The 24,430-nt window shown below is 37.0% G+C and overlaps 1 pseudogene; it reads left to right on the top strand.

Annotated features, from left to right (window-relative positions):
• Positions 1-3,106: 3,106 nt before the first annotated feature.
• Positions 3,107-22,025, top strand: LOC137220957 (large ribosomal subunit protein eL8-like; annotated as a pseudogene).
• The last annotated feature ends 2,405 nt before the right edge of the window (positions 22,026-24,430 follow it).

Raw genomic sequence — 24,430 nt, 5'->3', positions numbered from 1 at the left:
TGTATGACTATATTAAATTCCTCAGCAGATATGTGAGGATCTTTGGTTACTTTGGGAAAATCTTTGACTGTGGCTGTTAGTTCAGCTTCAGTCCAGGGAATATAAGAAATTAAAGGGTTAAGCTGCTGGATCCTCAGAAGTCTTAATTTTAAAGGGACAGGTATGTAAAAGTTCAGAGGAAAAGGAAGTAGAGAGAGTTTTTGAGAAAAGGAAAAGGGGGATTTGAGGGTATAGAGAAGGCATAGGCAGCATAGAAGGGAAGGAGGAAGATGGTATCAGTGATGGATTCTGGCCACCAGGAGCCAAAGGAGAGAGACAAGATGGTGGCAGAGGCTGAGCCTAAGACAAGGAAGCCAGGGAGGAAAAGCCTTGAGATTTGGGGGCCTTTTTATCTTTCTTTAATCATTTGTTTGCCTCAGTTAACCTTAAATTCTTGTTTTGCAGAGAGGCAATTTTAGGCTTCTGATAATGTCTGGAAGCCTCAAAAACACCAATCGCAATAAACATTCCCATAAGTTCTGAAAATTTTAAGCTATTGTAATCCAGTTAGGTTTTACGGTTATTAGGTTTGGGGATTTCAAAAGTTCCCCGTAATGACCATTGATATTCTGAATTGTTTTTGGTCAAGTTGGCCCATTTATTTACAAAGGCATATGAGGAAGGATCATCGTTTTTAAACATAAAATCAGCCAGAATCCTTGTAGCTGAGGGCACCCTCAAAATATTTCGATAATTGGAATCCCATTTCTGAGAGGTTTTTCTCTAGAGTAGAAGAAGTTTTCCAACAGCTTAATAATTTACAGCTCAAATAGTGCAATTCAGTCAGCCTTCAAGCTAATCCAGCCAATTCTAAGGAAATAGCTTAGTCCAAGAAGAGCCATGCCAAAGACTTTTCAGCCAATTTCCATAGAATGACCCCTATTTCATAGGAATGGGCTGAAGGCTGGACAGCTGGTACAATTTAAGTGAAGCAGCCCCTTTTCTTAAAGGAATGGGCCAAAGGTATTTTCAGCCAGCTTTGGTTGAAACAGTCTGATGTGAGAGTCACAACTAAAGTACCAAACAAGTACCTATATACAGAAGAAGGCCTTAACCAGAAAGACAGAACCTTAAAATAGATCCTGAATAAAGCCTGGAAAGCTTCAAATGCAAAGAGCGTGTGAGCCTGGATTCAGGAGAAAGAGATGTGCGTTCAGACACCAGGGTCAGAGAGAAAAGCAGTGCGCAACAGTGGGCTCAATTGCAGGTATCACACCTATTTGCTCACCAGCCCTGGAGCATTTGTGGGTCTTCACCGGTCCCTGTATGGACCACCAAAATGTTGATCTGAAACAAAGAGACTGCCAGATGTTTGTCCAGCAAAGATAAGTTTATTCAGTATTAGCAGAGAATCTCAAGTATCAGCAAGCCATATGCAAGTGCCTGCATGGCAATGGAAGGAGATCACTTAAAGAGAGGAAAAGGAAGTTGGAGGGCTAGAGTAAACAAAGAGTCCATGGCTTTTGATTGGCTGAGTTCTCGCCAGGAAAGAAGGGGAGTCTTTCTTCTTGGGCTCTGCGATTGTCTCAGGGTGTGAGAGCAGCCCCCTTCTGGTCTCCTGACTCTATTTAATTGAGGTTTCTGTTTATCATTTAATTTTTACAGAGTGCTATACATTTGGAAGGCATGAAGTCTGTATTTTGAGGTTGAAAACATAGTAAATGGATGACTAACACCCATGTGTTATATATTATACATTATATGAATATCATATAATGTATAATTAATTCTCCCTGGGAAGATCATAATAACAATCTTTCGAAGATTTAAATCATCTAATACTATGTGAAATGAATCCCCCCACTATATATATATATTTTACATATATATAAAAAAATATATAAGATAACTGCTCAAAACTCAACAATTCAAAGTGTTAGCCATCTTATGTTTAAGAGAGAAAATATTTGTATGTAACCCAAGTCAGAAGGCAGGAGGGCACCACTTAATAGTTCTGGTTGTGGAGCCACGATGAATGGTTGAGAAATGTCAGCTCTACCTCTTACTGCCTAGATATTTCTAAACAAGTCATTTAATCTCTCTGTGCTTCGGTTTCTAAGACTCTGAAATGGGGATAATACTGACTTCTTGTGTGTTAATTCTTTGAAGGCTGCATGAATTAAAAGTATGTAAAATCTTTGTTTCTTACACATAATAAATGCCTAGAATTATAGAATTAGCTTTACTATATGTCAGGAGGACCTGAAGTGCAGTTATGCAAGATACTACAAATGTTCATTTTTTTGGTTATTTCTAGGGAAATCATACATAAGTTGAAATAATTCTTCTCAAAAATGGAAACTCTAAAAATGAAGCATTGTGTTTCATGCATGCTATGCTTATTTATTTTGTCATGGTCTTTAAAGAAGATGATGTTGATTTTTAATATAAAATTAGTAATTGATTTGTTTCGTTTGCTCTATTCGACATTGTATTTAGTGTTCTTATTTCCCCTTAAAGTTACTGTATCTGTGTGTCTTAACTACCCTGCTTGGTTTTATCATGTGGTCATATTCCCGGTTTGCTCCGTTGTTTGTAAAAGTGCCAAACTGAGTTCATCAAAGGAATAGTGAATACTCCATATGACACTCATTATTTTGATTTTCAATAAATAGAGTAAATTGCATCCACAGTTTGTTCCTCATTTCACTTTGAAGTGAAACAGATAGGTTTTCCAATGATTATTCTGTCTTCTTATTGACAGTAACTGGTCTCTTACATGAATGTCAAATAATGGTTCTATTTTATAACCAAAATTGTAAATTTTTATCAAATGCAGGCATCAGGTTATTAAATTGATGATGTCTTTTATGAAAATTGGCATTGATTGAGCAATACAGCAGAGAAAGTACATACTGCCCCTATAGGAGGCAGACTAATGCATTTCCTCACCCCTAGGGTACCCACGTCCTAATCCCAGGAACCTGCGCATATATTGTGTCACATGGCAAAAGGTAATTAAAGTTGCAGGTGGAAATAAATTTGCTGAGCAGTGGACCTTACCATAAGGAGGTTATTCTAGATTATCGGGATGGGCCTAATGTTATCACTAAAAAGTAGAAGAGAAATGCAGAAAGGGAAGTTAGAAGGATGCAGTGTGAGGATTCAATCTGCCTTTTTGAATTTGGAAAAGGTGGTCTTGATCCAAGGTGTGAGGGGAACCTCAAGAAGCTGGAGGAGAAAAGGGAACAAATTCTCCCCTAAGGCCTTGTAGAAAAGAACTCAGTCCTGTCAAGCCCTTGGTGTTGCCAGGGGAAACCTGTCAGACTTCTGATCTACAGAGCTGTCAGACACTAAATGTGTCTTGTTTTAAGTCACTCTTTGTAGTATTTGTTACGACAGCAGTAGAAAACCAACACGGTGCCCATCTTCTGAGGGTTACCCTCCTAGCTGTCTCATAGTCCAAGCAGACTGGGTACAAATCGAGCACCTATGACCACAGACAACACTTAATTTTTAGACGGTGTATTTGGCCGAGGAAGAATATTTCCTGAGCCTCCATTACAGAAATGTTACGAGTGTGACAACCAGTCTACCGACAGGACTGCATACAGCTGTTGAGGCCAATTTTATAAAACCCCAAGCCACTTCCTTTCCAGGAGAAAAAAAAATGTTAGCTTAACATATCACATGAATCTATTTTATATACTTTGATAATTTTCACAATAATTTTAAATTTTACTCAAATTGTGGTAAACATCATACAGTTTTCCATTTTCTGCTTGACAACTTAGAGATAGGGTCCCTAGATCCATTGTTCAAAATGTTGTATATGTATATATAGATATATAGATAGATATAGATTTACATATTTAAATTATGTATAATTTAGCCTTTTGAAGACAGGAAAAAAAGAGGCAACATTTGGGTTTAGTTTTAGAAATATATGGCTATATTCACTTATGAATTTGCCCTACTGAATTGTAATGTGCTTTTTCTTCCTTCCATCCTCTCACAAGAACATTCTTGCTTTGCTTGCCAGCATTTGAAGAGGAATGAAAGAATTAGTTCATAAACACCTTAGGTGTGAAGCAGTAGGAAATTCCTTCCTAAGGTTGTCATGTTATCTTTCTGGCCACCTGGCCTATGTTCTGACATGAGAGAGACCAGTTTAGTTTATTTAAAGCTTGAGCACATCAGTTCTTCAAGAGAAGGCTAAGAATCTAAAGGAAGTACTTCACTGCTTCACAGACAAGTACTTCACAGACAAGAAATTACTGTGACCTTGACTACATGTTTCATTAATAGTGAGATATTTTCATTTCAAGTGTCTTTTTATATTAAAGGAGCAGGTTGTGTTGAACCTGAAACCACGGAGAGAAAACGTGACATATTTAAGGATTGTCACTTTTCATTATTGTAACTATTGAGACTATTTGGTTTATTTCCAAAATGACAATGTGGTACGTATTAGAAACAGCAACCTAAAATGTGGCAAACATGTTTTAAAAAGGTTTACTTTTAAACTTTTTAAAAATATATTTTTCATCTATCAAATAAAGCACTGGCTTATGAGTAATTATTTTAATTTTTCTCATTTATCTGTCTCCTCTCCCTTAAAGAAGCACCGCTAACCAACTTCATAATGGATTAGTATATTGCTTCCTGCTGCATTAAAATGTGGCATGTGGCATGGAATCGACAAATTTAAAATTCTTACAAAATGGGGATAATACAAGCAAGAGTCAACACACATAATTCTTACCATGAGAAGGCACTGTTTTAAGCATTGTTTATGTACTAATTCACTTAATTGTCACAAGAGGTCGGAATATCATGCTTGCATTTTACACAAGACAGGTGAAGTAACTTAACCAGAGTCACATAGTGGATCTGGTAAACATAACAATCTTGCTAATAGAGAAATTTTCTTTTTTGTGCTTTTACCAAAGCTTATATTAAAATTAGTTTAGCTCTTTGGTTGCAAATAACGGAATAAATTCAAGAAAGAAAAGGCAAAGCAGTAAAAAATACATATATTTTAAGGGCATAGTAGCATCTCATGGAACACAAGGATAGGAGGTCCTAAAAAAGACATTGGAACCATGCAATAAGAAGCACTGAGAATCTTTATTTCCACCTTTCATTTCTTATCTTTCTCTTCTGCTGCTTTAGTCTGTCTTCTCTATAGACTAGTCTTTTCTGTTCCCTTATCTTCATGGTCCATAGAAGCTAGCCACCATAACTCTCATGACCTGTCTCTTCATTCCATGACCAATCCATATGAAGCTTGTCCTAATTATATATTCTTATGCTAAGAAATTATATTGGTCAAACTTGGCTTAGGTACCCATCTCTGTCAAAACAGTTCTACTGTTAATAACTTCATTTTGAAATACCTTGAATATAAGAAGTAGAAGAGAGGCAATTGACTAGAAAATTCCATAATTTACATTGGAATCTTCCAATGTAAACTAATATATTTTAATATGCTAATGTATAAATTATATATTGTTAATTCAAGCTCATGTGATACCAACGAGAGGCTGATGGTCTCTTTCTATGCAAATTATATGACTAGACAAAAGAACATCAAAACTAGAATAAGAAGCTGTTCTTTGGCTTCCAACTCCCCTCTAACAAACACACACAAAGGCTTTCCACAGAGAAACTCAATAATATGAAGAATATTTATATTGATTATATTAAATTGATATACACTTGATTGATACACATTTTTGTAATACAATTTGGCAAAAAATATCGCTAAGTGTGAACAAGCAATTCATTAAAATCCCATGATTCTTTATTCTCTGTTCTTTGGTTATATGGAAATTCTTGATTTTTTTAAAAAATTGAATTCCATTACATATATATGATAAAAAATAAGCAGGTGTAATTGGAACAGACAAGTTATGGTACTTCCTTCTACACAAGTATCATAAATATTTGAACAGTATCTTCCTGACTAGATACTGTTGGAAGCTTACTATGAAAGAACTAAATTCTGCTAAAACATTAATCTTATGGATTTGGGGGCTTGCAACACACTCTAGAAGACTCTCAGTGGCCAAAAATAGTACTAAGCTTATGGGAATGGTAGGGTTCTCTGTGGGGTGGAGGGATTAATTGTGTCAGTACCAGCAGGAGATAAGACCATGGCCATGGGATGGTCCCATGTCAGCAGAAGGAAATGAAAGTTCTCTCCGAGGGAAAGCATCATTAATTTAGGCACCAGGTTTCCACAGTCAAATATCACACACACACACACACACACACACACAATCACCACTAACAAGAATCTGTGGGACAAAAAAGCCACAACAGATTTAGACTCTCGTGGACTTCAATGTTGACATTTCAAGAAATGAATATAAATTAACTTTAAACTCTATGAGGAGGAAAAGGTAGAATAATGGAAGTGAGCCAGCAACAAGTAAATAAGGGGGGAAAAACCCACAAAGTACTATATGGATATTATTTTTTAAAAAAATGAAAAATAAGTAAAATGAAACAATACATTGTTTAAGTGTAAACGTGATAAAATATAAATAAAAGGGCTTACCTGGTGGCGCAGTGGTTGAGAGTCCGCCTGCCGATGCAGAGGACACGGGTTCGTGCCCCGGTCCGGGAGGATCCCACATGCCGCGGAGCGGCTAGGCCCGTGAGCCATGGCCGCTGAACCTGTGCGTCCGGAGCCTGTGCTCTGCAATGGGAGAGGCCACAGCAGTGAGAGGCCCACGTACCACAAAAAAAAAAAAAAAAAATATATATATATATATATATATATATATAGGCCAAGGATGATAAGTTTAAAATTCAGGTTGTTATTACCTCTTGACTGGGAAGGGGGGCTCTCAGGGATTTGGAATCCTGAAAGAGGAAAGTGTTACATGGAGAGTGATAGGGTTCTTTGTAGTAAGTTGCAGTTCTTAAATTGTAGGTTCTCAGGTACTCTTTTATGCTTCAAAACGTATATGCATGCCACAAGTATTTGTATATATATCAAATATTTAAAAATAATAAATAAAACTCTTAAAAAGGAATATATTAATTATATAGGCTAATATAAAATTAAATACTGTTTTATAAACTAACTTTAAACTTTGTACTTTAGATTACACAGGATCACAAGGTCTCAATGGGTATCTCCCGGGGAGCCATATATTCCTGAAGGTCCTGAAAATTTCTCTTTTTTCTTCTCCCACTCTTCCTCCTCCCTCTCCTCCTTCTCCTTGGTGGTTACCATGAGAAAAATTTAAATGTCTGCATTTACTTCAATTTTAAGTTTAAACAATGTAGTATATTCTGCATTATTTCAACAGTTACCTTAGAGCTAAATAGTTAATTACAACTATATTGGCACCATTACAGAATGAATTCAGTAAGTGGATTTATTTTATGATTTGTTAAGTCAATGAATCATTTTACTTTTTAATGGTTTCAGGTTAATGAGAAAGAATGGAGGCCGAGGAAAAAATAAATAAAATATTCTTGCTAAGACAAGGTCAAGGGATCTCATGGTATAATCATTTTAGAGTAGTTTGAATAATAACACTAAAATTGATTCCAGAATGGAATCATCACATACCTAAAACTAGAATAAGTATGTGGAATTCAAAAAACCCATGTTAGTGTGGCAAAATTGTTCTTGTATTTTAAGAGATGATTTAGTTTCAGCAAAGCATTATCTGCCACATTACATCAATTTATTATCTAATTCCTCAGTATTTAATGTACTTTAAATTTAGTAATATTTTTGGTTTTGTAGTTGTGTAAATAGTATAATAGTTTCTTACTAGTTTCGTGTTTGTGTATACTTAATTGACTTTATGATTAAATAATTTGTCATCACTGAAAGACTTTTTTAAAAATTAAACGTATGAGTAGTTTAACATGGTTGAGATCACCAGATTAAATCTGGAAAAGCTCTGTTAATTTTCAAGAGTGGTGTATTTCTGTTGACTTCTCATTTCAAAATCTGAGGGACTTATAATTAATAGAATAAAAATGCCCAGCTCAAATTCCCATTATAACGTACTAAAAGGAAATTAAGCCAATACTATTAGGTAGCGGGCAAGAAGCAAAACATGTTTTATGCTCCTACATTGAACATCGTATAATGTCACTTGTTAAATTTTTTATAAGAAAATTTGGGAGATGTTATATGAACTTCTCATTAGAAAGGTATTATAACTAGTTCTGTAAAATATGACTAATATTTTATATTCTTGCACAGCATTCCAGCTCACTGCATTTAGCCTGTCACATTCAAGATATTCACGTTTATTTTGATGAATTGATGAATGAATGAACAAATGAACAAATAAGTGAACAAATCCTGCAGGAATCTATTTTATATCTTCAACATCATTCTCTTTCAACAGAAGATGTATTCCAGGATACTAACTGTCAGAAACTGATTGTCTCTTTTGGTCTATGGCCTGATTCTTTCATGCTTCCTTTAATCTCTTCCTGTTTTCTTGCTCACATGCTTCTTATAAGTGCATCTAGATATAATTAAGTATCTAAGATGCTTTCTGAAGCCAGTGTCATTTCACTATTATATAATAAAGACTTTAAGTAGAACAGCTTAAGTTTGACTCTAATGTGCAGTAGATATGACATTCCAAAGATGAATCACCATTTGAAGAATCTACAAAGAAAATTTAAAATAATTAAAATAAGTTGCTCTTAGTGTTTTGAATCCTCTCACCTCAAGTATATAAGAGATGAAGAGAAAGAAAGGAGAGAGGGTTTGGGGGGAGAAGATATTGGGAGGAAAATATTTTTGAATAAACATGTGATGTGATATTCTCTACCTCCCCTCCTCCAGGTAGGATGTGATATTCCTTCCCTCCCCTTCTCCCTCTCTCTGCTTAAACATTCATGTGGGGCACAGGCTCTCACAGGGATCTATAGAAAGCTTGATACGTTACGCCTTCATTTGGGAGGCAGGGTGGACTAGGGTCTGACTCTCACCTTGGAACTCTTGCAAAAGAAAAAGGACTTAATAACTCTTCGGAGAGTGTTGCTATTTTGGGGTCGACCTACATACACTCCCTGGATACGTCCTAACAATAGATGAATGCCTGTAGAGTTCTCTCCTAGCTGATGTGAACTGCGTAGAGAGCAAGCCATCCTGACTTCTGTCCAAGAGCGCCACCTGGAGTCACGGAGGGAATGAAGCAGCAAGAAGCTGAAGATGCATATTCAGAGCTCAGGAAAGAGTGGCAAAGGGCCACCTAGAACAAAGTCAAGAGACAGGCACGGGGGAGAGAGGTGGCCTGCAGAGAATGTCAGAAGAACTCAGAAAAGAAACCCTTGCAAAATATGTCAGGAAATTAGAGCTGAATGATGGTTATAGTAAGATCTGTCCTTACCTTGAAAACAGCATCTAGAAAAGAGGGCAGGGAAGGAGTTGTTTGTGAGAGAAGTTTAGATGAATAAATAGAAAAGCCAACTATACCATTTTTAATCTTGAAGGCATCCAGCCTGAAAAAGGCTGGTGTTAATATAAAGTCCTAAAAGTACGCTATTAAATCAAAATTCCTCGTGGTGATGAATATCTTGGACTAAACATTCTAATTACTGAATTGTGTCTGTGAATAACAATTTAAAGTATCCCTAGAAGAAATTTTATCTAAGAGTGGGCAGGAGAACCCTGGTAATTACCACACTAGGTATATTTTAAAGGGGCAATGGGTGATCAAAGTAAATTTGCATTTTGGATACATCAGAAAGAGTTGTCCAACCTCCAGGTTACATAAGAAAATGTAAAACTTTTCTTAAAAAGCTAATTCAGTTCTCTAAACTGTCAAAATAAGGGACTGTGTTCTTTGACAAGGTTGCATTTGGTTTTATTTCTATTTCCTCTATTTCTTTTGGATTTATTGCCCAAATTCTGTGTCTCGACCAAAGCTGAGAGTGAGGGCAAATATCACTATCACAAAAATTCTGTTTCTAAGAATAAATAGGAAATTTTAACAAACATTTGTTATTATCACAACTTAACTTTTAAACATTTTAACAGTTAAGTATTGAAAGCTTAATGTTATAGCAAAGAACAGCAACTTCCTCACTGTCACCTGCCAGATTCCTGTTGTAGACACTGCAATGCACTTTTGAAATATTAGACGCTCATTTTCAGCTAAGGTCAGGGAGAAGCAAGTTTTTTTTTTCTTTCCTCCTTTATAGTGAGTGTCTGAGGTTGTCTTATCTTTTCTTTAACTTACGGATTTGGAGATATCTTCCATGGTGAGATGCAGTTTAATTTAAGCAATCTGACAAGTTAAAACTTCATACACTGCTTGCAGAAGAGGCCATCTGAAAACGTTTCCAAACAGAGTTAAGGCTGTCACTTTCAGTTGTTTGCTTTAAATTTCTTTTATATTTGCTCCACTTGCTGCTTTAAAAAATCATCTGAGGGGGCTTCCCTGGTGGTGCAGTGGTTGAGAGTCCGCCTGCCGATGCAGGGGACACGGGTTCGTGCCCCGGTCCGGGAAGATCCCACATGCCGCGGAGTGGCTGGGCCGGCGAGCCATGGCCGCTGAGCCTGCGCGTCTGGAGCCTGTGCTCCGCAACGGGAGAGACCACAAGTGAGAGGCCCACATACCGCAAAAAAAAAAAAAAAAAATCACCTGAGCGCTCAGTCATAGGTGTATAAATTTGGCAATGGTGCCATTTAATTGTTTATCAAGAAAACAAAATCATCTGGATTTTCATCTGTTTCTGCTTTCATTGCACACCCATTAAATTTAACATCTTTGCTACAAGAGATATAGATGAGGTCTTTACAATAGGTCTCATGAAAGAAGTGCACATATTTTGGAGATATATCAGTATCATATTTCATCAGCAGCTACCAACAGTTGAATGACTTCTTGTGTAAGTGTGCATCAGTTGTTATTGAGCTCTGCTGTGTTAGTATTGCTGTTTGCAAAGTAACATATTTAAGATTTCTATTGCTCAAGCAGCCTTTTCACACTGTAATAGCAGCTATTACATCTTATTTGAACATTTTGTGTAAACATGACAAGATACTTACAAAATGTTTTCCATGTCATTAGGTTTACTTAGGGCTAAGGAATATGAGGAAGATAGATTGGTTACCAGCTGGCTTACAAACAGTATTTTTACTTTCTCTTTTGCTGTGATATAATTGTTTTATGAACACATAACTGCAGCATGTAAACAAAACAACATATATGCTTTTGATACTTGGATTTATCTTTATCATATTTATCTCATTGTGACAGGAAACTGATTTTCCATTCTATAAATTTTTTTTCAATCATATTGCCATGTTGTTAGTTGAGTAACATCCTGAAATCTCTCATCAAGCAAGTAAACAGAAACTCAAGTTAATCGTAAATTGATGACACTTTCTACATAAAAATTCATTCTACATTTCATAATATCTGATGTGTTATACATTTAAATAGCACAGTTTATTATATAAATAACGTTAGGTAAGAATTTTTGTGCTACTGCAGTAATTTGAAGAAAATATCGTGGTAGCACAGGGGAACCAGGAACAAAAAATGCACTGGTGATGGAAAACTTTTGAGGGAGGAGATATTTTAATTTGGTCAAAAAGAATTAGTAAGAGTTGTACAGACTAAAAGCTATAAAATGACTTGGCTCTGCCCTTCCTCCCTCTTTCCCTCCTTTTTTTCCCTTCATTCTTTTTATAAACTGTACCATTGGTTTGGGTTTTCCAAAGTTTCCAGATGTCTATGAATAACTAGGGATTATTCCTCCATGATAGGAGTATGTGTTATGAATATCAGGCATAGTGTCTCAAAAAGAACATTGAGTATTCTCATTTCTTTTCGTGGACTGTTTGTAAAAGAATCGATTTAAAAAAATTTTACTATACATGGTTATTTATGTTTCACGATTAAAATGATCGTCTCTGGTGACTGTCAAATTGTGTCCAAATCCTGGTCTCACTACATATCAGTTACGTGATTTTATGCTATTTTCATTTTGTTAACAGTGGAAAATAATGGCATTTACTTGATAGAGTTATTGTGAAGCTAGCCCTCGTCCCTGCTGTCGTGAAGAAGCAGGAGGCCAAGAAGGTGGTAAATCCCCTGTTCGAGGGAAGGCCCAAGAATTTTGTCACTGGGCAGGACTTCCAACCCAAAAGGCACTTCACCTATTTGTGAAATGGCCAAGCTGCATTGAACTGCAGTGGCAAAGGGCTGTCCTCTATAAGCACTTGAAAGTGCCTCCTGCAGTTAACCAGTTCACCCAGTTAACCAACCCTTGGACAGCCAAACAGCTACAGAGCTGCTAAAGCTGGCCCACAAGTACGTATCAGACAGAAAGCAAGAGATTGTTGACTCCACCTAAGAAAAAAGCTGCCAGCAAAGGGGATGTCCCCACGAAGAGGCCACCTGTTCTTCAAGCAGGGGTTCATGCTGCCCCCACCTTGGTGGAGAACAAGAAGGCTCAACTGGTAGTGACTGCACATGATTTGGGTCCCGTTGGGCTGGTTATCTTCTTCCCCGTCCTGTATCTTAAAGTGGGCGTTTCCTACTGCGTTATCAAGGGGAAGGCCAGGCTGGGGCATCTAGTCCACAGCAAGACCTATCACCATCACCTTCACACAAGTTAACTGAGAAGACAAAGGATCTCTGGCTAAGCAGGTAGAAGCTATCAGGACCAGTTACAGTGACAGATATGATAAGGTCCGCTGTCACTGGGGGAGGCCATGTCCTGGATCTGAAATTGGTGGCTCGCATTGCCAAGCTGGAAAAGGCAAAAGGCAAGGAACTGGCCACCAAAATGGGCTTAATGTATACTGTTGAGTTTTCTGTACATAAAATACAAATTCTCCTTCAGCCAATATTGATTGAGGAAAAAAAGAAAAAAAAAAAAACTAGCATAGAGTATTTCCATTACATATGGCTTACACATGTTAAAATAATCCATTGATTTCTTTTATACATTTATTTGTTTGTTTGTTTTTGGCTGCGTTGGGTCTTTGTTGCTGCGCGCGCGCTTTCTCTAGTTGCGGCGAGCAGGGGCTACTCTTTGTTGTGGTGTGTAGACTTCTCATTGCGGTGACTTCTCTTGTTGCAGAGCACAGGTCTAGGTGCATGGGCTTCAGTAGTTGTGGCTCGTGGGCTCTAGAGCACAGGCTCAGTAGTTGTGGTGCACTGGCTTAGTTGCTCCGTGGCATGTGGGATCTTCCCGGACCAGGGCTTGAACCCATGTCCCCTGCATTGGCAGGCAGATTCTTAACCACTGCGCCACCAGGGAAGTCCCAAAAAAGAATCAATTGATAGCTAACTTTGGTGTATATGCTATTTTTGATATTCACTTCCCTGGTTCTTCATTTTAGATCAAGAATTATACCCTTCTCCTTTTTATCTTTCTCACATGTTCTTTTTTTTTTTAAGACTTTAAAAAATAAATAAATTTATTTATTTAGTTTAGTTTTGGCTGTGTTGGGTCTTCATTGCTGCATGTGGGCTTTCTCTAGTTGCAGAGAGCAGGGGCTACTTTTCGTTGTGGTGCGCAGGCTTCTCTTGTTGTGGTGGCTTCTCTTGTGGAGCACCGGCTCTAGGCGCACAGGCTTCTGTAGTTGTGGCTCGTGGGCTCTAGAGCACAGGCTCAGTAGTTGTGGTGCACTGGCTTAGTTGCTCCGTGGCATGTGGGATCTTCCCGGACCAGGGCTTGAACCCATGTCCCCTGCATTGGCAGGCAGATTCTTAACCACTGCGCCACTAGGGAAGTCCCAAAAAAGAATCAATTGATAGCTAACTTTGGTGTATATGCTATTTTTGATATTCACTTCCCTGGTTCTTCATTTTAGATCAAGAATTATACCCTTCTCCTTTTTATCTTTCTCACATGTTCTTTTTTTTTTTAAGACTTTAAAAAATAAATAAATTTATTTATTTAGTTTAGTTTTGGCTGTGTTGGGTCTTCATTGCTGCATGTGGGCTTTCTCTAGTTGCAGAGAGCAGGGGCTACTTTTCGTTGTGGTGCGCAGGCTTCTCTTGTTGTGGTGGCTTCTCTTGTGGAGCACCGGCTCTAGGCGCACAGGCTTCTGTAGTTGTGGCTCGTGGGCTCTAGAGCGTAGGCTCAGTAGTTGTGGCCCACGGGCAGTAGTTGCTCCATGACATGTGGGATCTTCCCGGACCAGGGCTCAAACCCATGTCCCCTGCATTGGCAGGCGGATTCCTAACCACTGTGCCACTAGGGAAGTCCTCTCACATATTCTTTACAAAAGCTTACACTGTGCTTTTCAATATCATTTCAAGAAAGTACTTATTTCTCAACAGTCATTCAGTATGCAGAGATGCAGTAGACTCTTGACTCTAAACCTGTAATTTGTCTGCATTTTAAAAATACCAGAGGCTAATATTTTTCCTTTCAATAAAACCAATGTCACCTTGTTTTTCTGTAGAACCATTAAAAGGTCTCTATCAGCATCTTTACCAAAGATGCTTCCCTGTCCTTGTAATTCGTGCTTCAAATACTTTGCTGATTGTGCGTTCACTCAGATGATATTTTGAGTCCCATTTATAGTAGATCTTTGACTGTCCTTTAAACTAGGTGTAAATCTGTTTTGCCCCTAAACGTAAAACATTTGGGAAATGTTAATCCCAAGCATTCCTTGTCACTGTTCTCTTTCACACTTCCATTGCATTGTGCCTTTAGAAACGGGAAGAGTTGAATGTGTGTGTGTATGTGTATACATATATATATATATATATATGATTGTAGATAAATTAACTCTACAGGTTTTTAAGAAATTTATATTTAATGAGAAAGAGAAAGAAAGAGACAAAAAATTAGTTCAAGAAGCTCATACCATTACATGTCATGCTGTAGAGTGGTGATACATGCTATGGGGATATAGGAAGCAGAGAGGACAATAAGTAGTGACAGAGAGTTGCTGTTTTTTGCTAGAACTGACAAAGTACTCCTCTCAGATAAAGTCACTTTTAAATAAAACCTTGATGAAAAGGAGGGGATAGCTATGTGACTGTTTGAGGCTCCAGCATTCCAGGTAGAGGGAACAACAAGTACAAGTCCTTGAGGTAGGAGCATGATTAGGAGAGTGTTCAAAACATATAAGGAGAGGGCTTCCCTGGTGGCGCAGTGGTTGAGAGTCTGCCTGCTGATGCAGAGGACACGGGTTCGTGCCCCGGTCCGGGAAGATCCCACATGCCGTGGAGCGGCTGGGCCCGTGAGCCATGGCCGCTGAGCCTGCGCGTCCGGAGCCTGTGCTCCGCAACGGGAGAGGCCACAACAGTGAGAGGCCCGTGTACCGCAAAAAAAAAAAAAAAAAAGAAAAAGAAAAAAAAAATACAAGGAGAATAATACGGCTGGAACTTAGTAACTAATAAAGATGATAGCAGTTTAAGTCTTAATGTCAGCCAGGGAGAGAAGGTGTGAGAGACAGTTCTTCCTGAATGTATTGAATTGAGCACCTCTGCTTTTGACAAATGTGTGTGTGTATATATAAAATAGGGGATTGGAATATGACACCCCAAAATATGCCCCTTATTTTGAGCTAAAAGCATTTGAAGTTCAACAGAGGGAAAAGAAGCTTTCCCAGAGTTTCCCTTATCTGACTAAACCTTTGAGGTATGAGGATTGCCATATATCCCCTCTCTTGGGAAGTTTCAAGACCACAGTGAAGAGGAAAAGTTGGCACTGAAATGGACCAGCATAAACATTACTCCATTAATTTCCCCCATACGTTTGCCTTCCCACAGTTTGCCACATTGGAAGCCTAAAGTCTTTTCTTTTGTCTGTCACTTCTATACACATTTATCGTTAACATTCTAGATAAGCTAAATTTCTAACCATTCCTTTAAGTTACTCATCACTGAGTTTCTCCTGCAAGGATGCACACTACACACTCTAGTAAACTCCATTTGTTTTTTCTCTTGTTAATCTGTCTTTTGTCAGTCTAATTCACAGGTCCCAGCTAGAGAAACTAGGAGGGTGGAGGAAAAAGTTTTTTTTTTTTCCTTCTCTACATTTTTTACCATCTTTAAATGAAAACCATAGATTGTTTAACCAATGTATGCATAGTGTTTTTAAAGGTAATATACTATCCTAACAGTAATATGAAGGAAAAATAAAAATAAAGTAACCTATAAAAGTATGCATTTCAATACAAAGGCACAACTATACTTTATGACACAATAAAGCTGCTAGATGCTTGCCCTCATATGTAGAATTACTGTGACCCTTGCAGCTATGCCTGTAGTCTGTATTGGCAACTCAGCACTACAGACACTTTGGGTTACGGCTTTCTGATTGCTCAAAAAAGTGAACAATGCTTGCTTGGCAAAGTTTTGATGAAAACACAGTCCTAACTTCACCTGATTTGCATAATTTTTGTCTTCTCTGAATAGGAAAGTAATTTACATTTAAAGTGGTGTTTGAGTCTAAGCCAGACAATAAAAAATACTGAAACATGCAGGGCAATTCTTTGTTGTGTGGTATTGTCTTTGAATTTCAGAACTCCTGCTCTCTCGCCTTACCAAATACAGTGTGTCATAGTCAGTAGGATAAACAAAGCACTTGGAAAAATTTCCAAAATTCTCCCTTGCATCTTGAGAAAGATCTTAGTTTTAGTCTGTTCTAAGTGTAATGGGAAACTGTTGTAGTCTTTTTTTTTTTTAACATCTTTATTGGAGTATAATTGCTTTACAATGCTGTGTTAGTTTCTGCTTTATAACAAAGTGAATCAGTTATACATATAGATATGTTCCCATATCTCTTCCCTCTTGGATCTTGCTCCCTCCCACCCTCCCTATCCCACCCCTCTAGGTGGTCACGAACCAACGAGCTGATCTCCCTGTGCTATGCGGCTGCTTCCCACTAGCTATCTATTTTACATTTGGTAGTGTATATATGTCCATGCCACTCTTTCACTTTGTCACAGCTTACCCTTCCCCCTCCCCATATCCTCAAGTCCATGTTCTAGTAGGTCAGTGTCTTTATTCCCATCTTACCCCTAGGATCTTCATGACCTTTTTTTTTTTTTTTCCTTAGATTCCATATATATATGTTAGCATACGGTATTTGTTTTTCTCTTTCTGACTTACTTCACTCTGTATGACAGACTGTAGGTCCATCTACCTCACTACAAATAACTCAATTTCATTTCTTTTTATGGCTGAGTAATATTCCATTGTATATATGTGCCACAAGCAATCTTTAGAATGAAAAATGGAGCTAGAGGAATCAGGCTCCCTGACTTCAGACTATACTACAAAGCTACAGTAATGAAGACAGTATGGTACTGGCACAAAAACAGAAGTATAGATCAATGGAACAGGATAGAAAGCCCAGAGATAAACCCACGCATATATGGTCACCTTATCTTTGATAAAGGAGGCAAGAATATACAGTGGAGAAAAGAGAGCCTCTTCAATAAGTGGTGCTGGGAAAACTGGACAGGTACATGTAAAAGTATGAAATTAGAACACTCCCTAACACCATACACAAAAATAAACTCAAAATGGATTAAAGACCTAAATGTAAGGCCAGAGACTATCAAACCTTTAGAGGAAAACATAGGCAGAATACTCTATGACATAAATCACAGCAAGATCCTTTTTGACCCACCTCCTAAAGAAGTGGAAATAAAACCAAAAATAAACAAATGGGACCTAATGAAACTTCAAAGCTTTTGCACAGCAAAGGAAACCATAAACCAGACCAAAAGACAACCCTCAGAATGGGAGAAATTATTTGTAAATGAAGCAACTGACAAAGGATTAGTCTCCAAAATTTACAAGCAGCTCATGCAGCTCAATAACAAAAAAACAAACAACCCAATTCAAAAATGGGCAGAAGACCTAAATAGACATTTCTCCAAAGAAGATATACAGATTGCCAACAAACACATAAAAGAATGCTCAACATCATTAATCATTAGAGAAACGCAAATCAAAACTACAATGAGATATCATCTCACACCAGTCAGAATGGCCATCATCAAAAAATCTAGAAACAATAAATGCTGGGGAGGGTGTGGAGAAAAGGGAACCCTCTTGCACTGTTGGTGGGAATGTAAATTGATACAGCCACTGTGCAGAACAGTATGGAGGTTCCTTAAAAAACTACAAATAGAACTACCATATGACCCAGCAATCCCACTACTGGGCATATACCCTGAGAAAACCATAATTCAAAAAGAGTCATGTACCAAAATGTTCATTGCAGCTCTATTTACAATAGCCCGGAGATGGAAACAACCTAAGTGTCTATCAACAGATGAATGTTGTAGTCTTTTGAAGAAAAATGACATGATCAGATTTATATTTTAGATGAATCATTCTGTTGATTAAATGTTCAGCTTTAGGACATGAGAATTAAAAATCACAAACCAATGGAATATTTTATATACTTTTTGTTTGTTTGTTTTGTTTTTCTTTTTATTTTACCCTCAATATTTCAGAATAAGATATTTTAGGGAAAATACTGAATTCATTTAAAACAAAAACATTTTACCAATTGTTCTGTTTATAATACCTAGTTATCAAATTTAAATATTATTGTAGGGAACTTCAGTTTGACAAAGTTCAAGGATGGAGACAGTTAGGAAAACAGTCCAAAACTGCAGATTTGGAATTGTTATTCTTGAGTTCTAATAGTGTCTGTATTATTAACTGCTATGTGAAAGTGGGCAGCAGCTTCTCCACACTTATACATATAAATCTAAAATTGTGTTCTACCTCTTAATGACACCACATTATAATTAACAGTATATTTGGGAGGTAAGTAATTTCCTTTTTCATTGCAAGAAAATACATAATCCAGCAATGAACCAAAATAATGGGGATCATTTTGGCTTAAAAATGACTTTCTGTTTATCCTTCTCTCTCTGACTGCTTATATCTCCTGATACAAGCTTTTCCACACCATAATTCATCCTGACCAGGGTAGCCAGGAAGACTACTCAAATCAAAGAGATATGTGGTCCCAATGGAGACAGCACTTCTCTCTGAACCTAATATCATACTCGGTTGATTCAGAAAACGGTGTTTAAGAGAGGTGTTTTTTTCCTAGGCCCAATTCATCAAATATATCAGAAAACTTTTCACACTAAAAACCTGTGCTTAGCAATAAATCACTCAACAGTATCTTAAGAGAGGAAAAGAAACGCTGCATTAGTTGTTTCAGCAGTTAAATCAGTCAGGAAGGACACACCAGTTGAGGAATTTTAACAGTCAAATCTTATTTATGAACAATCTGCTAAGGTCACCATCAAGTTTATCATTAATGCTGTATATGAAAGTATTTGATTTGATGTTAATGTCCAAATATTAACATATAGTATGAAGATTAGTAAAAATGTGGGTCCAGGATCAAACAGCAATCGAATATAGTGTTAGGGGATGTGTGGTATTTCGTTTAAAAGTGGGGACTTTGGAGGTTGGCTATCTGGGTTTAAATGTTAGCTCTACCACTAACCAGGTGTGTTACCTCAAGCAAGTTATTTTTCTTTACTAAACCTCAATTTGCCTCTCTGTAAAGGGATTTCTAACTACATGTTTGTTGTGAGAACAAGATAACCCATGCACTTAAAATATATTTGGTGAACAGGAACTCATAGATAAAGATTTGGCACTACTGCTATAATTTAGAAGATTAGGTGTACTAGATATTTATGTTCCGCTTTAAGAAAGAGGGACAAAATTTTGACACAGGATGAGTGGGGATATATAAGTGTTTGCTACATGGTGCTGAAAAGATATATTTTTCCTGTTGTATAACTGTGATGCTTAAATAAGTTTTTCTTTCTTTTTTAAAGTGGAAGAGCTCACATCTGAACTTAAATTTCTTTCTGCAGAATAGGCAGCTTTTATTGTCACAGCAGGGATTAAGGACCAGATGTATTTGTTGACAGCACATAGATTCTTAAGTACACTTGCATACATGGCTCCAGTTCATGCCCTTTTATGAATTTCCTAGTATTTAAAGACAAAAAACAATGGTCATTGTTAATTTGATGGCAACAATTAATTCTACAAAGTCCTAGAATGGAAATGAGGAGATAACAAAAAATTACCATTAAAAGCAAAGGAAGTTAGAGTATGGAGATTACTTAGAAAACAGAAAACCTCTGCTTTCACTGAAGCCATTTAAACAAATTTACCCAAATTAGGATATTTTACTAAATAATACAAATAACTGCGTCCATTTTAAACTTCAATTTTAATAGACATCTTTGGTAGAACACATTAAAATTTCCAGAGAAGGTAGAATAAAGAAAGAAGTTATAGACATCTCCTGGTAGGTGAGACAAAATCTTATTCTAAATCTAAACATTAACAAATAAGCATTAAAGTTTTTCTTAAAAAAAGAGGTAGGGAAAAAGCTAAAATAATCCAAGATACTTTATTAAAGTTGACAAACTGTAAAGAAACACACAAAAGACAAGAACATTGCAGAATAGTTATCATATCTTCAAAGATTTTAGTAATACTGTTTTCATGGTCCTTGAGAAACAAAGGCAAAGAAGATATGGCTCCTGGCTTTAAGTTTAATGTGTTGGGAAGCAAATGAAGAGTTACAAGAACATTGATGAGAATTAAACTGCAGGTATTTATACAGTGCTGAAAGACTAAAATTAATCAGTGAAGAGTTTGATGGGAAATAGGAATTAATGAAGGGATGAAGCCAGGGAAAGAAACAATTAAATTTAATTTTGAAGATGCACAGTAGTTACTCAGGATCCTCCAGGAGACCTGTGTTATAAGCAGAGAAAACAGAAAAAAAATATTTGCAAGTCTGCAGTGACACTTGGGAAGTTATAATAGTCTGAAATGAATAGAAGGTACATCCAATGGAGTGGAATGGCCAGAGGATGATAAAAAAGGAAAACATGAATATACCTGGCCTTCACATTTCTTACAAAGAGACATTAGAACTCTAGTGCCACAATGCTTAAAACTGTTTGCCAGGGCAATGTTTTTCCACTTCCTGATGAAAAGTCTTCCCTTAAAGCACTTTACTAACCGCCCTTCCCACAGCATTGCTCAACCGAAGCCCCATCAATAGAAGACAGCTTATTGCATTTTTCTTTCTTTTTTCTTTTTTTTTACATCTTTATTGGAGTATAATTGCTTTACAATGGTTTGTTAGTTTCTGCTTTATAACAAAGTGAATCAGTTATACATATACATATGTTCCCATATCTCTTCCCTCTTGCATTTTTTAAAGGTGAGTCAGCATGTAGTTCCTTGGGAGTGATATTTTCCACCTTCAATCACTTGAAAGTATAAAGAGCTGATAGATACTTCTTTACTGAAGTCCATTTTGATAGGCGAAGACATATAAAAGATGCTAGAGATGAGGACATTTCCAGCAAGAGAATGAAACAACTATTGTAAGGAGAGAAGTCTTACTTTTTCTGTTTGGTCTCTGGTGCTTATCGTGTTCCTCAGTAAAGCTGAGAAGAGAATCTGCCTTTTTATTTCTTTATTTTAGTTCATTCACACAGTTTTTCTGGAAAATTTAAGCTAAACCTTATTTATAAAGTTAAATGTCATCCAACGTCATGGTAGAAAGACATACCAAAAAATAAAGTAAAATTATATGTCAAAATAAATGGTGTTGTCTTTGCAGACTCATGTTAGCCTACGAATGCAGGAAAATCAAAACTTGCTATTACATTATTAGAACTATAAAAACACTATTCATCAAACTGAATTTTGGGGGGAGGGGAGGCCCAGAGGAGGATATGAGGACTAGAGTATTACTTTTTATGGTTGTTAACTCCTCTATTTTATGTTATTTGTCCATCAGGTGTTGAAGACGTTATTGTGCTTCTGTTGTTCAATATCTGTACTGTAACTTTTTGCTGTTCTTTTTTCTGAATGATGTTCTCATCTGTTAGTGCAGATAGAGTTGTCAGCAGCGATAGTAGCAGAAGGAATCACCATGATGTTCTGGAAACGTTTGTAAAGACAGAAGGGTCTGAGAGTCTCAGGAGGGCTGAGGACTCTCTCTTCAGCTACCATTTACCCAGACACGTACTTGGCAATATTGATTAGGTGCTTGCTATTTATCCCGTGACTTATTTAGGCAAGGGTATGCAAACCTGAATGAAACAGAGTCCAAAGCCCGAGCGGCGGCTCCACCGCAGAGTCAATTCATGCATACACCAAGGTTGCTGAGGCTACAGTTCTCCCCTCCTCTCCCTTGTTATTAGTGTTGGTAATTAATTCGAACAAGCCCCTCACCTCCACTTCAGAGTGGATGGGACGAGGGGAAGTACTGAATATGAAGGTGAAGGTGACATTAGGGTACTACTAAACCAAATGAGTTCCCTATAAATTCATGTTTCTTTGAGAAAGATATTTACCTTTGGTGGTGTCACATTCAAGTGTTTCTATTGCTAAGAATCTAAAAGTCAGTGTAGACCATACTGCAGTACTAATGGCTTTAAAGCAAAGTTTTGAGATATTTAAAATCAGATGAAGGAGATTGGCTAGGATTGATAATTTTATTTGTCTGAAGATAACTGCTCTCTATGTATGCTCCGCCTTAAAATTAAGCCCACACATGTGCATATTATATTTTCCACAACATATAATATTAAAGTATTTCTTTTATATTTTGAAATGTAAAAATTAAGTGGGTATGCCAGATATATAAATGTATTCCAAGGCAAAGTGCATGCAATAGTGCATAAAATAAATGGGCTCCAAAAATTCTATTAATGTAAATATATGATCAGTGTAGTCTTTAAATATAATATCTGATATTTCTTTAAGGTATTTGAGGTAACTTGGACTGCCTTATGAAAATAATCCACTTGCAAAAACTATCCTATGTGTTACTAAATGTCAAATGTTTAAAAGGAAGTATCTGCCTAGTTTATTAAAAGTCAATTAAGCAAACTTATGTTTAACTTTCTATTAATACGTCAGTGAAGCTGCACTGCATAAGGGACAGAGGATTTTATCACCCTGGTAGAAGTGGGAACCTGAAAGCTATTGAGCACTATAGATTTCCCAATGTATCATAATTATAGAAACACCTGTGTTAAATAACTCTGAGTTGATCCACTCTAAAAATATAGAGTGCTTAATAGTCCTGAGAAGCAAACTCACTGCCAACAAGCCACAGGTGTTCACCAGGGGAAGCCATAAAAAATGTGAAGATGAAGGATGTGATGACATTTCCCAACTCATAATGTATATATCCCGAAATGAACTTACGCATCTATAATTGAGTTGGGTTTTTAAAAATTGTTAATGTGGCATTTAGGTTATTTTTAAAAATAAAAAGCCATAAAATTTCCAAAATGTGCATAATATATTAGTTTATAAAATTGGATGCAAAGGGATAAAATTAAGCTAGAATCAAAGGTTTAATTTTTAAAACTTTTTTTCTTATTAGTGATAGCAGTTGAATTGCCTGTTTCCTATATTGAATCTAAAGTTTATGCAGATAAGTAATTATGTGAATGAATCTTCATTATAATAAAATACAGCTTTTTGAATTTTATTAATTCAAGCAACAGCCATCAGATGGACTATTTACTACAATAAAAAATTATAATCATGTTTCACCTAAGATTTTGTTATTGTTCATATAAAACGTTGTAACCACAGGGAGCTGTAATCAAATTGCTCCATATTTCTTTAACATGTACACTAATCTTTCTAGTTAATTCCATTCAGCATAAAAATAATACGTACTAATGCATTTTGCAAGCTTTATTAATGCCTTCCAGACATTCATGTTTGTTAACTGAACACATTTGATTGTCTATGCTGATGGAAGACTACAGAAGCACGGATAACTAAAAATAGTATGTGGGCTTCCCTGGTGGCGCAGTGGTTGAGAATCTGCCTGCTAATGCAGGGGACACGGGTTCGAGCCCTGGTCTGGGAGGAGCCCACATGCCGCGGAGCAACTAGGCCCATGAGCCACAACTACTGAGCCTGCGCGTCTGGAGCCTGTGCTCCACAACAAGAGAGGCGGCGATAGTGAGAGGCCCGTGCACCGCGATGAAGAATGGCCCCCGCTTGCCACGACTAGAGAACGCCCTCGCACAGAAACGAAGACCCAGCACAGCAAAAATAAATTAATTAATAAACTCCTACCCCCAACATCTTAAAAAAATTTTAAAAAAATTTAAAAAAATAGGTAATTCAGAAAATGCTGTGCAGTTAAATGCACATACACAGAAACATATTCACAGATGTTTGTTCAAATATATCTCCCCTTTGTCAGTCTTGTAAGTAAATGATCCAAAGTAGTTGATGAAAGAGAAGTGGTTTCTGCCAAAGTACATGCAGATAAAAAAATATGTGTCACCATCTGACTAAACATAGAAAGAGAAGAATGTCTGTTTCTACCTCTAGAACCTAATCTATGAAATTATGATTCCATGTAGGTAATCCAAACTTTCCTCTAGGTTGGTTCCATCTGAGGTGGTCCAGTTGTA

This window comes from Pseudorca crassidens, chromosome 3, assembly GCF_039906515.1.
Source record: "Pseudorca crassidens isolate mPseCra1 chromosome 3, mPseCra1.hap1, whole genome shotgun sequence".
Lineage (NCBI taxonomy): Eukaryota > Metazoa > Chordata > Mammalia > Artiodactyla > Delphinidae > Pseudorca > Pseudorca crassidens.
Note: the sequence above shows the minus strand (reverse complement) of the source record. Positions and strands in the feature narration are given on the sequence as shown.